We start from the raw sequence: 10,176 nt of genomic DNA on the forward strand, positions 1-10,176 counted from the left end.
AAGGGAAGCTGTTGCAGGAAGGGGCCGAGGTTGGGGAAGAGGAAGACGGAGGTCCCAGGCAATAATGTCTCTCAAGGTTACTATTTCAAAGTGATACATGATTGGGGATATTTTTTGTACAGGTTTTGTTTATGTCAGTTTTTATTCTTTATTTTTATTTTTTTAATTTGGAATTTTAATTATGTACATAAATAGCAACATGAGAAAGAGGAGTTCTACTGTCGGACATTATCTCTAGGTGAAAGGATTTCTGATTAGTCCACTGGTAGTATGGCATCACCCAAGATAACAAAGAAGCCTGGTATAGTTTTTCCTGAAGAAGAAAGCCAATTTACTACATTCAGCACTGACTTCTCTGCCATTCTTCTGTAGAAAATGCATGGAGTTTCCAACGTTTACCTATAACTGATTAAAATGGGCAGAGCATGGAGCATTCTGCTTATTTCCAGGTGAATTCTTCACATTTCCTGGCTTTTGAAAGTTCTCCTTCCACAAATCTTCCACGACTATGTATCCTCGTAAACCCCAGTCATATCATTTCTCCCCACTGACCTGGACAAATATAATGGCTTGTTGTGGATAATAAAGAGAGGCAGCTAGTCCCATGAACCCAGGTGGATACACCAGCTTCTTTATTTTTGACCCTCTAGCCAAAAGAAGTCCAACAATGCCAGCATAACCAATAACACCAAGTCTTGGAAAAAATCCAGGAGGTGCATTTTGGAGATATTCATAGCTGTCTAACCCCACTGAACCAAGCTCTGCATCTTGGGCTTCGTTTGTGAGCACATTTCCTGACACCAACTTGTATATGGCTCGCAATAATGTCAGAGATGTGAAATGCTTTCTTCAAGCTGGGTCCTTGGCTCCTCCACATATTTAGATTGACCCTCGGGAACCGAGTAGAGTGAAAGCTCATTAACCTTCACAGAAGTTTTGTGAGGTGAGTCCCTTTTAGGTGATGCATAGACTTTAAGGGAGAGCAGACTCAGGCTGGCTGGCCCCACAGACCTCCGAATTACCTTGAACATGTTGCTGGTAGAGGTGGCTCCAGTGGGGTCCCTATGTCAGTTTTTAATAAACATAATTGTAGGACAGAAAAAAAAGAAAATGCATGTGTAGAAATTACAAAGTGGTGTATTCATAAATAGGTAACCTACTCACAATGTTAGGATGTTGCAGATAGTTCACAACTGCTTACTTCTTAACTTCTATTGGAAATTGACTTTACTAAACATTAAGAATTCCAATGAATATATGTAAATGAGGCCTACATATGGAAATAATAAGGGTAAAGAAAAAAACTGTAGGCAAAGTATACAGGGGTAATAAAGTGTGTTTTTGATAGTGAAAGGAATGAGGTATGAGAATGTATTTTTGTTTTGTTTGTTTTTTGTTTGTTTGTTTTTGAAGATTTTATTATTTATTCATGAGAATACACAGAAAGGAGACAAAGAGAGAGAGGCAGAGGCACAGGTGGAGGGAGAAGCAGGCTCCATGCAGGGAGCCCGAGGTGGGACACGATCCGGGGTCTCCAGGGTCACGCCCTGGGATGAAGGCAGACGCTCAACTGCTGAGCCACCTGGGCTGCCCGAGAATGTATTTTTGTTATGGGGAAAGTAGAGCAAATTGGCCTAATTTAGAGGTTATTTAAAGGTTATTTTAGACTAGAAAAAAAATAAAGGACAAAACTAAAATAGACATACAGATTTAGGAAAAGAGAGTGAGAGGCACTAGGAATGGAGGGAGGGAGAAGGGAGAGATTATTATCTTGTGTGGTCAAGCTAGTGAAAAATAAAAATAAGTGAATTTATTATAAGGTTTTTAAAAGTGAGCTTTAATAGCATCAGGGTATCTATGCAAAACTGGAATTTAATTTTCTCTCTGTTAAAACAAAGTTTTCTTGGATTATTGTAAAAGATTTTTGTTTACCAGATAAATAACTTACCTGGAAAAATAAAGATTCTGTGTCTTATTAGGATAACTGCCTGTACTTCATGTTCTTTATCAGGTCTTTGATTACTTAAAAAGACTGAGGCTTCTCAATATTAAAGAGAAAAGTGCTTTTTTCCTCAGATGCATTACTTTCTGTCTTTGCCTCTGAAATCTTTTATTGAAAGTTTGGTTAAATAAGTAAGTAAATATGTTTCATAGTAATCTGTCATCTTAATCACTGTTCAAACCTTTTGAAAATTTTTTACAACTTCCTTAAATCAAATTTTAAATAAAGTCTTTTTGACCTTAAACTGACTGAGATTTCCCCAAGGGTCCCTGAAAAATCTCAAAGATTTGTTCTTTGTCCCTATTAATAGAGAAATATTAAACCATTTAGGTTTATTTGCTATGTAAAATTACACGAGAAACATTGTCAAATGAAAAGGATGTACGCCTAATTTTGATTCTTTAATAATACATACTTTTCAGGACCCAAAGAAACCAGTTAAAAGAGGTAATCTTTGGTTCTCTTTATATTCTTCTCATGTCAGTGCTAAAGAACGTCTAGCTATTCGCCATGCTAGTTTCAACTTTCCACTATGAGATTAATTTATCTTTTCAGGTGTATCTGAACAGTTATAATTTGGTTGGTTATAATATGGAAATATTTGCTTATACCACATCCTGAACAAAACAGATTGCATGATATTGTGTGACCACTTCACAGGAAAGAGGTGTTTTGATCCTCTCTCTTAGTTATTTCCCCTGGAGCAGATATTATGGGCAGTTATAACATTTAATCATAATCCTATCATATCATTTGAAGTAGGTCTAATGAGGAAGTTATTTAAAAATAAAACAGCAGAAAAAAATAAATAAAATAAAATAAAACAGCAGAGATTTTTTTTTCTCCTCAAAATTTTGTATGTACCACATACAAAATGCAACATGTGCATTTTATCATTTCGGGAAAATATTATGAATCCCAGATTATTTTGTTGGATTATAATGGACAATAGTCATAATTTATTCTTCCTAGTTGTTTCCCATGATAAAGAAAAAATAATTAATCATGTGTCCAACAGTCTGATTTCTCAGACTTTTGACTATTTCCCCAAATTAAAATTATCCTTAAAAAGAAAAGATTTGCCAGAGTTTAAGATATTCTAAAGAATATGCTATAGGTGGGATGGACACACAGATATACCTTTGCTCCCTTCCCAAATCCCATTAAAATACCAACAAAACGAGTTTTAAAAGGTATAAACCAATAAGGGCAAAGTAAAAGAAAACTAGATTACAATATTACAATTTTGTAATACAGAGAGGAGGTGAGTGATAAGTAAGTTAGTGTGATGAAAAAAGCTAATTAGCGTGATGAAAAAAGCTAACACCTACATGCCTGCAGAAAGGGAAATAAATGACAAGCAAGCTGACTCTTGCCCTAGAACCTGGAAAAGACTAGGTAACTGTGAAGGCAGGACCGCATGGCAATGCTATGAACAGGAAGCTTGGTTGGGAGTCTATACAGAGGGCTGTAAACTTCCAGATCTTCTCTCCTAGGCCAGGAAATCAGATCACTGCCCTTTTACAATTCCAGAAAGAGAATGGGAGGACTCTCTTTGGGAGGATGAGCCAGAGAGACTGTACACTTAAGACTCAAGGCACAGCTAAAGGTAGAGGTACAATGTCATAATGAAAACAGGGAAATTGAGGGGCACCTGAGTGGCTCAGTCAGTTAAGCGTCTGTCTTCGGGTCAGGTCATGATCGGGGGCCCTGGGATCAAGTCCCACGTTGGGCTCCCTGCTCAGTGGGGAGCCTGCTTCTCCCTCTCTCTCTGCTCCTTCCCCCTGCTCGTGCTCTTTATCCCTCTCAAGTAAATAAATAAAATCTTTTTAAAAAAAAGATTTTTTTTCTCACTCTCCCTCCTCTCTCTTCTTCCCAGGGACTGATAATGATGTAATCCATTCCTGGACCCAGAGAATTGCCTCCCACTTCCCTTACGACACCTGGGGCCTTCCATTGGATTTTGGTTTGTTAAAAACAGTTCCCTTCTTATACTGCATTTTGTTTAATATTCTCTTTTAATGTTCTTTTTTAAAAAAAGATTTTATTTATTTATTCATAAGAGACACAGATTGAGAAAGAGAGGCAGAGACACAGGCAGAGGGAGAAACAGGCCCCACGCAGGGAGCCTGATGTGGGGCTTGATCCCGGATGCAGGATCATGCCCTGGGCCAAAGGCAGACGCTTAACTGCTGAACCATCCAGGCATTCCAATAAATAAAATCTTAAAAATAAAGAAAGAAAGAAAACAGGGAAATTGAGTAAAAGTCTGGAGCAGTAAGCCGCCCCCTAGATCTCAACCTGTGCCAACTCAACTCTTCTCCTCTCCTCTCCTCTCCTCTCTTCCCTTCCCTTCCCTCCCTTTCTCTTCTCTCCTCTCCTCTTTTCTTTCTTTCTTTCTTTCTTTCTTTCTTTCTTTCTTTCTTTCTTTCTTTCTTTCTTTCTTTCTTTCTTGTTTCCAGAGACCCAGGCTATTGAGATCTCTCTGTCTGTCTTTATAGTCTTGTCTCACTATAATTTATGCCACCACTATTTTTCTGTTGTTCCTGCAATCTTGTTTTCTCTATTAGTATTGAATAACTAAAAACTAATTGTCCCTCACTAGTACATGAGGGACATAAAAAACTGTATCAAAAGATTTAGCTTCAGAGATGCCTGGTTGGCTTAGTCGGTAGAGTGTGTAACTCTTAATCTCGGGGTTGTGGGTTTGAGTCTCACATTGGGTGCAGAGATTAGTTCCAAATAAAAGGTTAAAAAAAAAAAGATTTAACCTCAGGAAGTAACTGACATTGGTGAATCAAAACTGTACTGGAGTGCCTGGCTGGCTTACTCGGAAGAATATGCAGGTCTTGATCTCAAGGTCATGAGTTTGAGTCCCATGTTGGGGGTCGGAATTACTTAAATAAATAGATTAATTAAAATAAAAAAAATTCTGTTTGTATTAATGTAGGGAGGCACTGGTATGGGTTTGGTCAGAGTGTGTTGAGTAATTACTTGCCAATGAAGCACTGCCATTTCCTTGAAGCTGGTAAGGACCTTGGGAGACCATGATCAGAGTAGCTGTACTCACTTCCTTACTTGGCTGATGTGTCTGTGGAGTCTGGCCCAGGGGTGCAGAGGACCTAGTCTCATCTCTGCTGTGGCAGGCTGGCTCCTAGGAGAATACACAGGGGTGGGAGAGATGGGAGGAAAGCGGTTGGAGGTAGAGGGGGAACAACACCATGAGGTTCTCCAGGGGCAGGTGTTGAAAGGTTAGGGTAAAGTAATTCCTCACTCAACTAGTGGGGCTTCATCTATTGTGTAACAGCCTGAGAAACAGAGCCAGCATCCCTAGCAGCTATTCCTTGCAAGTCCAGCAGCCGGGCCACAGGTCAGCATGGTTTCCTATGGGTACGCTTCCTGCCCCAGGAGCAGGACTTTACCCAATCCAAAGGTGGAATTTTGCTGGCCTCCGAATGTGTAGGTCCCTGGTAAATAATCTGGGTTTGCCTAATCCAGACGAGTGTATTTATTCCCCCATGGCTTGGTGATCACTTTCTGTTCTTTCAGTTCTCAGTATCCCCATACTTTAAGCTCCTGCTCTTCGCAAGGAGATCAAATAAGCAAGATAATTTCTTTCTTGGGTCTCCTGACACCATCCAAGCTCTAGAAATCATTTAACTTTGCATTTAATTAACTCTATGGCCTTGCTATTGCTATGTTTTGAGTGAGGTAACTGATTCATACTGAAAGGAAATTTTTTTTTAAGATTTTTAAATTATTTATTCATGAGAGATACAGAGAGAGAGAGGAGGCAGAGACAGAGGCAGAGGGAGAAACAGGCTCCATGCAGGGAGCCCGACGTGGGACTCGATCCTGGGTCTCCAGGATCACGCCCTGGGAGCCACCTGGGCTGCCCAGGAAATATTATTTAACATACACTTTCTATTTCTACTGTAGTGCCAGTATTGTGCTATACGAGTCTCTAGTTCCTGGGCTCTATCACAGAGGCATGAGTTACTGATACTGAACCATCACTAAGTCTAATAAATAGGACTAGCCTCATAAGGTCTGCCATAGAGTCTACCTCCAGTTACAGAGGCAATTGTGCACTCACCCTCTTCTCTGCCTCCATGCCTGCTGTTTCTGAAATCTGCTGTGCAGACGCTGAAAGAAGTGCCAGGATGTTTGGTGAAATACAGCAAAGAGCAATGAGGCTGGAGGGGTGAGCAGGGCCAGACTGGTACTTAATCCCAAAGACAGTTGAGACTTAGGACATAATCGCAAAAGACAAAGGGAGACTATTTGTTAGTATTAAACTGGGGAGTAACAGGATCAAAATCTTTTGGAAAAATCATGCTAGATTGGACTGTTGCTAGAGAACTGACAGATGATCCTGACAATGGTGGGGAACGAAGACAATCGAGGGCTCAAGAGATATTTAGGAGGTTTGAATAATCACTTTATTTTTTTAAAGGTTTTATTTATTTATTCATGAGAGACACAGAGAGAGAGAGAGGCTGAGACACAGGCAGAGGGAGAAGCAGGCTCTATGCAGGGAGCCCGACGTGGGACTCAATCCCGGGACTCCGGGATCACGCCCTCAGCCAAAGGCAGGCTCTAAACTGCTCAGCCACCCAGGGATCCTGAATGATCACTCTAAATAAACATTACCCATAATTTTTTCTTACAGGGATCTTAGAAGTAGGTATTATTTCCACTTTACAGAAGAGAAAATATGTGTCCCACTTGCCCAAAGAAATAGAGCTGGTAAGTGACCAAGCTGGGAGTTAGACTCAGCTCATTTCCATGGCCTTTTTGGTGTACCACACTACCTTATAAAAATTCAAGTGGAAAGAGAAGAAACTAAATATTGAGACCCGATTCTCACCCCTTGACAAAGCTATAAATTCTTTGTCTCTCCCTTGTATAATTTTAGTTCCTGATATAGTTTTGCAAACCCATTTTATACATTTATTTTTAAAGTATGAGTTACCTCTAAGAGGTTGGTCTAACACCTCTTAAATGCCATTGAATAATTAGAGGATATTTTAAAAATCAGTATGCTTGGTATGTGAACAACTAATAGAATAATTCTGGATGGCTTTTGATTCTTTGTGAATACCTTCCGAGTACACTATCATTCCTGCCATCTTTAAGTTGCCGGTGCAAATACAGTTAGAACTTTGGCTGGATCTCACTTCCCTATTTCACATTATAAACAAGTATTTTCCTTCCCACTTTGGTCAAGTTACAAAAATCTTTTCTCAATTTACACAACAATTGGGGGTTCAACATTGAGAAATTATGGTGAAATACTGAACTCACTCTTCCAATGTATGATAAAATGTAGTCTTATTTGCAAAGAGATGAACATGTTCCCATTTTGATTTCCTCTTTCTAGAAGAGTATTCTGATTTCATTTCTTTATTGAGTATGATCTTTGGGTTTAAGATTCTGTACAATCTTTTCATTTATGCCAATGCCATTAAATTTTCTTTCATTAAATTCCTAGAAAACAGGGATTTCAATCTGTATATTAGTTCTGTAAAATCACAAGGAGAGAAAAAATTGTTGCAAATAGGAAAATGAGATCATATACTTGGGTTTTACTCTCCCCATCTCTTGGCAAACAGAGAGATGTTCAACTGACTGGGCCACCCAGGGGACTCCCTCAATGCTTTAAAAATTTTTTTTTAATTTTTATTTATTTATGATAGTCACACAGAGAGAGAGAGAGGCAGAGACACAGGCAGAGGGAGAAGCAGGCTCCATGCACCGGGAGCCCGATGTGGGATTCGATCCCAGGTCTCCAGGATCGCGCCCTGGGCCAAAGGCAGGCGCCAAACCGCTGCGCCACCCAGGGATCCCAATGCTTTTTTTTTTTAACAGCTTTTTTGAGGTACAGCATACATAAAGTAAACTTCACATATTTAATTTCCAAATTGGATTTTGACATACATATATACACCCACGAAACAATCACCATGAAGACAGTGTACCTACCCATCATCTCTAAAAGTTTTCTGTGCTCCTTTGTAATATCTTTTTCCTCATCCCCACCTTCCTATTTCTAAGCAACCGCTGATTTGTTTTCACTATAAATTTGCATTTTCTGGAGTTTTTTTGATAAATAGAATCACACAGTATGTATATACTCTTTGTTGTCTAGCTTCTTTAAGTCAACATGCCTACTTTGACATTCATCCTTATCATTGCATGTATCAATAGTCAATTATTTTGATTGAAGAGCACTATTCCATTGTACGGCTCTATTATAATTTGCTATTCTGTTCAATTGTTGATGGACATTTGGGTTTTTCCCAATATTTTGTTATTTAAAAAAAGCTGTTATGAACACTCATGTCCAAGTCTTTGTGTGGACATATATTTTCTTTCTCTTGGGTAAATACCCAGGATTAGAAAGCCTGGATTACATAGTAGGTGTTTGTTTAACTTTTTAAAAAAATTTATTTATTTTTACTTGAGAGCAAGAGCAGGGGGAGGGTCAGAGGCAGAGAGAGAGAATCTTCTAGCAGACTAATGCCTAGTGATATAGAACATTTTTTCATGTGATTGTTTGCCATCTTTGGTACATGTACTTTGGTAGTGTTTGCTGAAATTTTTTGCTTATTTTAAAAAATGGGTTGTTTTCTTATTGCTGACTTTTGAGAGTTCTTTATATACTCTAGATACAAGTCTTTTTCAGGTATTTGCTTGGTAAATATTATCTCCTAGTCTGAGATCTAGGCTTGTCTTTTAGTCTCCTAACATGGTCTTTGAAGAAGAGCAGTTTTAAATTTTGATGATTTACCAGTTTGTTCTTTTATGGATTGTGCTTTCGGTCTTATATCTGAGGTCCAAAGCTTTTCTTCTGTTTTCTTCTAGACAATTTTAGGTTTCACATTTAGGTCTATAATTCATTTTTGGATGATTTTTATATATGATGATACTGCACAATGTGAACCCAAACTGATTTTTTTTTTTGCATATGCACCCCCTCACACACACACACCCCTTACTAAAAAAACGAGAGATAAAAATGTAATCTCAAGGAAAATAGATTTCTTTCTGGGTAGTCATTGCCACTAAGGACTATTTCCGGATGCATCTCCTCTTTTCTGTCAGGCTATTGGAAATTAATTTGATCTGTAGTTGAACTGTGTCTGGCTGTGTTATGATTTTTGTGTGATTCAGTTCACCACTGGCTTCAAATGTTGTTAAGGGTGGGATCAGGACTTTCTTTTCAGCAGAGCCGGGGATCTGAAAGCTAACAAGATCCTAGAGAACCACCTGGGCTTCATAACCATGTCGTCAGTTTTTAGAACTATGGAGTTATCTCCTTGACAGTCATTGGGTTGCTGCGGAAGTTTCTTTGTTTTTCAGGCTAGCTTCCTTCTTCTGTGCTCACAGATCTCTTTCAGTCCTGCTGCCTATCCCCTAGCATTTGGAGGGCAGCTGCCCTTCTCTCCATAAAGGCCTGGAACACCTCAGAGCGGTTTCTCCCAGCCCACCTGCTGAGTTTTCAGGTTTGGTAGTTGGAGATTTGGATTGCTTGTGAAGACTCCTGACTCATCTCCAGATTTTCATAGTTGGACACTGGAGTAGCTCCTGGGAATTTCTCTCCACTCTCCTGGCCTGTTCCTCTTGACTCCAGAAAGTGGCTACTTTGAACTTGCAGGAGACTTCATACACCTTAGGAGGGGACCTCTTTTAGCTTTCTTTCTCTCCTCCTAACTTTCTGCTTGCTGCCCCTGAGGAAAGACCCATAAGGGAGAGTGAACTGGGTGGATGCAGTCTTGCTCTTGTCTGGGTGTCCCTGGAATTTTGATCTGTCATGGCAGCCCATATGTGGCCATGGAATGTTGACTAAAACTTAGTCTGTTTCTCCTGACATCCATCTATGGCAGATTCTTTTTCCTGCTATTGCTCCAGTGATGGGAGTAGCTATTGGTTATCTTCCCTCCTAGGAAGGACTCATCACTTTCAGAGTTTCTTTGTGTTTCTTTTCTTTCTACATTCCTGTGTCTTCAGCTTTCTAAAACATTTTTAAAAACTATGTCTGGCTTGTTAACATGAGATTGACAGTCTTTCGTGACTGTCTACAACTAAATAAGAAGCAGAAATGAGATACGTTCTTAATAATTTGAGAATTGTGCTTTTACAAATATTTAAGATTGGTGAAATAACCTTAA

The 10,176-nt window shown here is 39.2% G+C and overlaps 1 pseudogene; it reads right to left on the reverse strand.

Annotated features, from left to right (window-relative positions):
* Positions 1-399: 399 nt before the first annotated feature.
* Positions 400-1,031, reverse strand: LOC121491781 (annotated as a pseudogene).
* Positions 1,032-10,176: the final 9,145 nt, after the last annotated feature.

This window comes from Vulpes lagopus, chromosome 5 (genome assembly GCF_018345385.1).
Source record: "Vulpes lagopus strain Blue_001 chromosome 5, ASM1834538v1, whole genome shotgun sequence".
Taxonomy (NCBI): Eukaryota; Metazoa; Chordata; class Mammalia; order Carnivora; family Canidae; genus Vulpes; species Vulpes lagopus.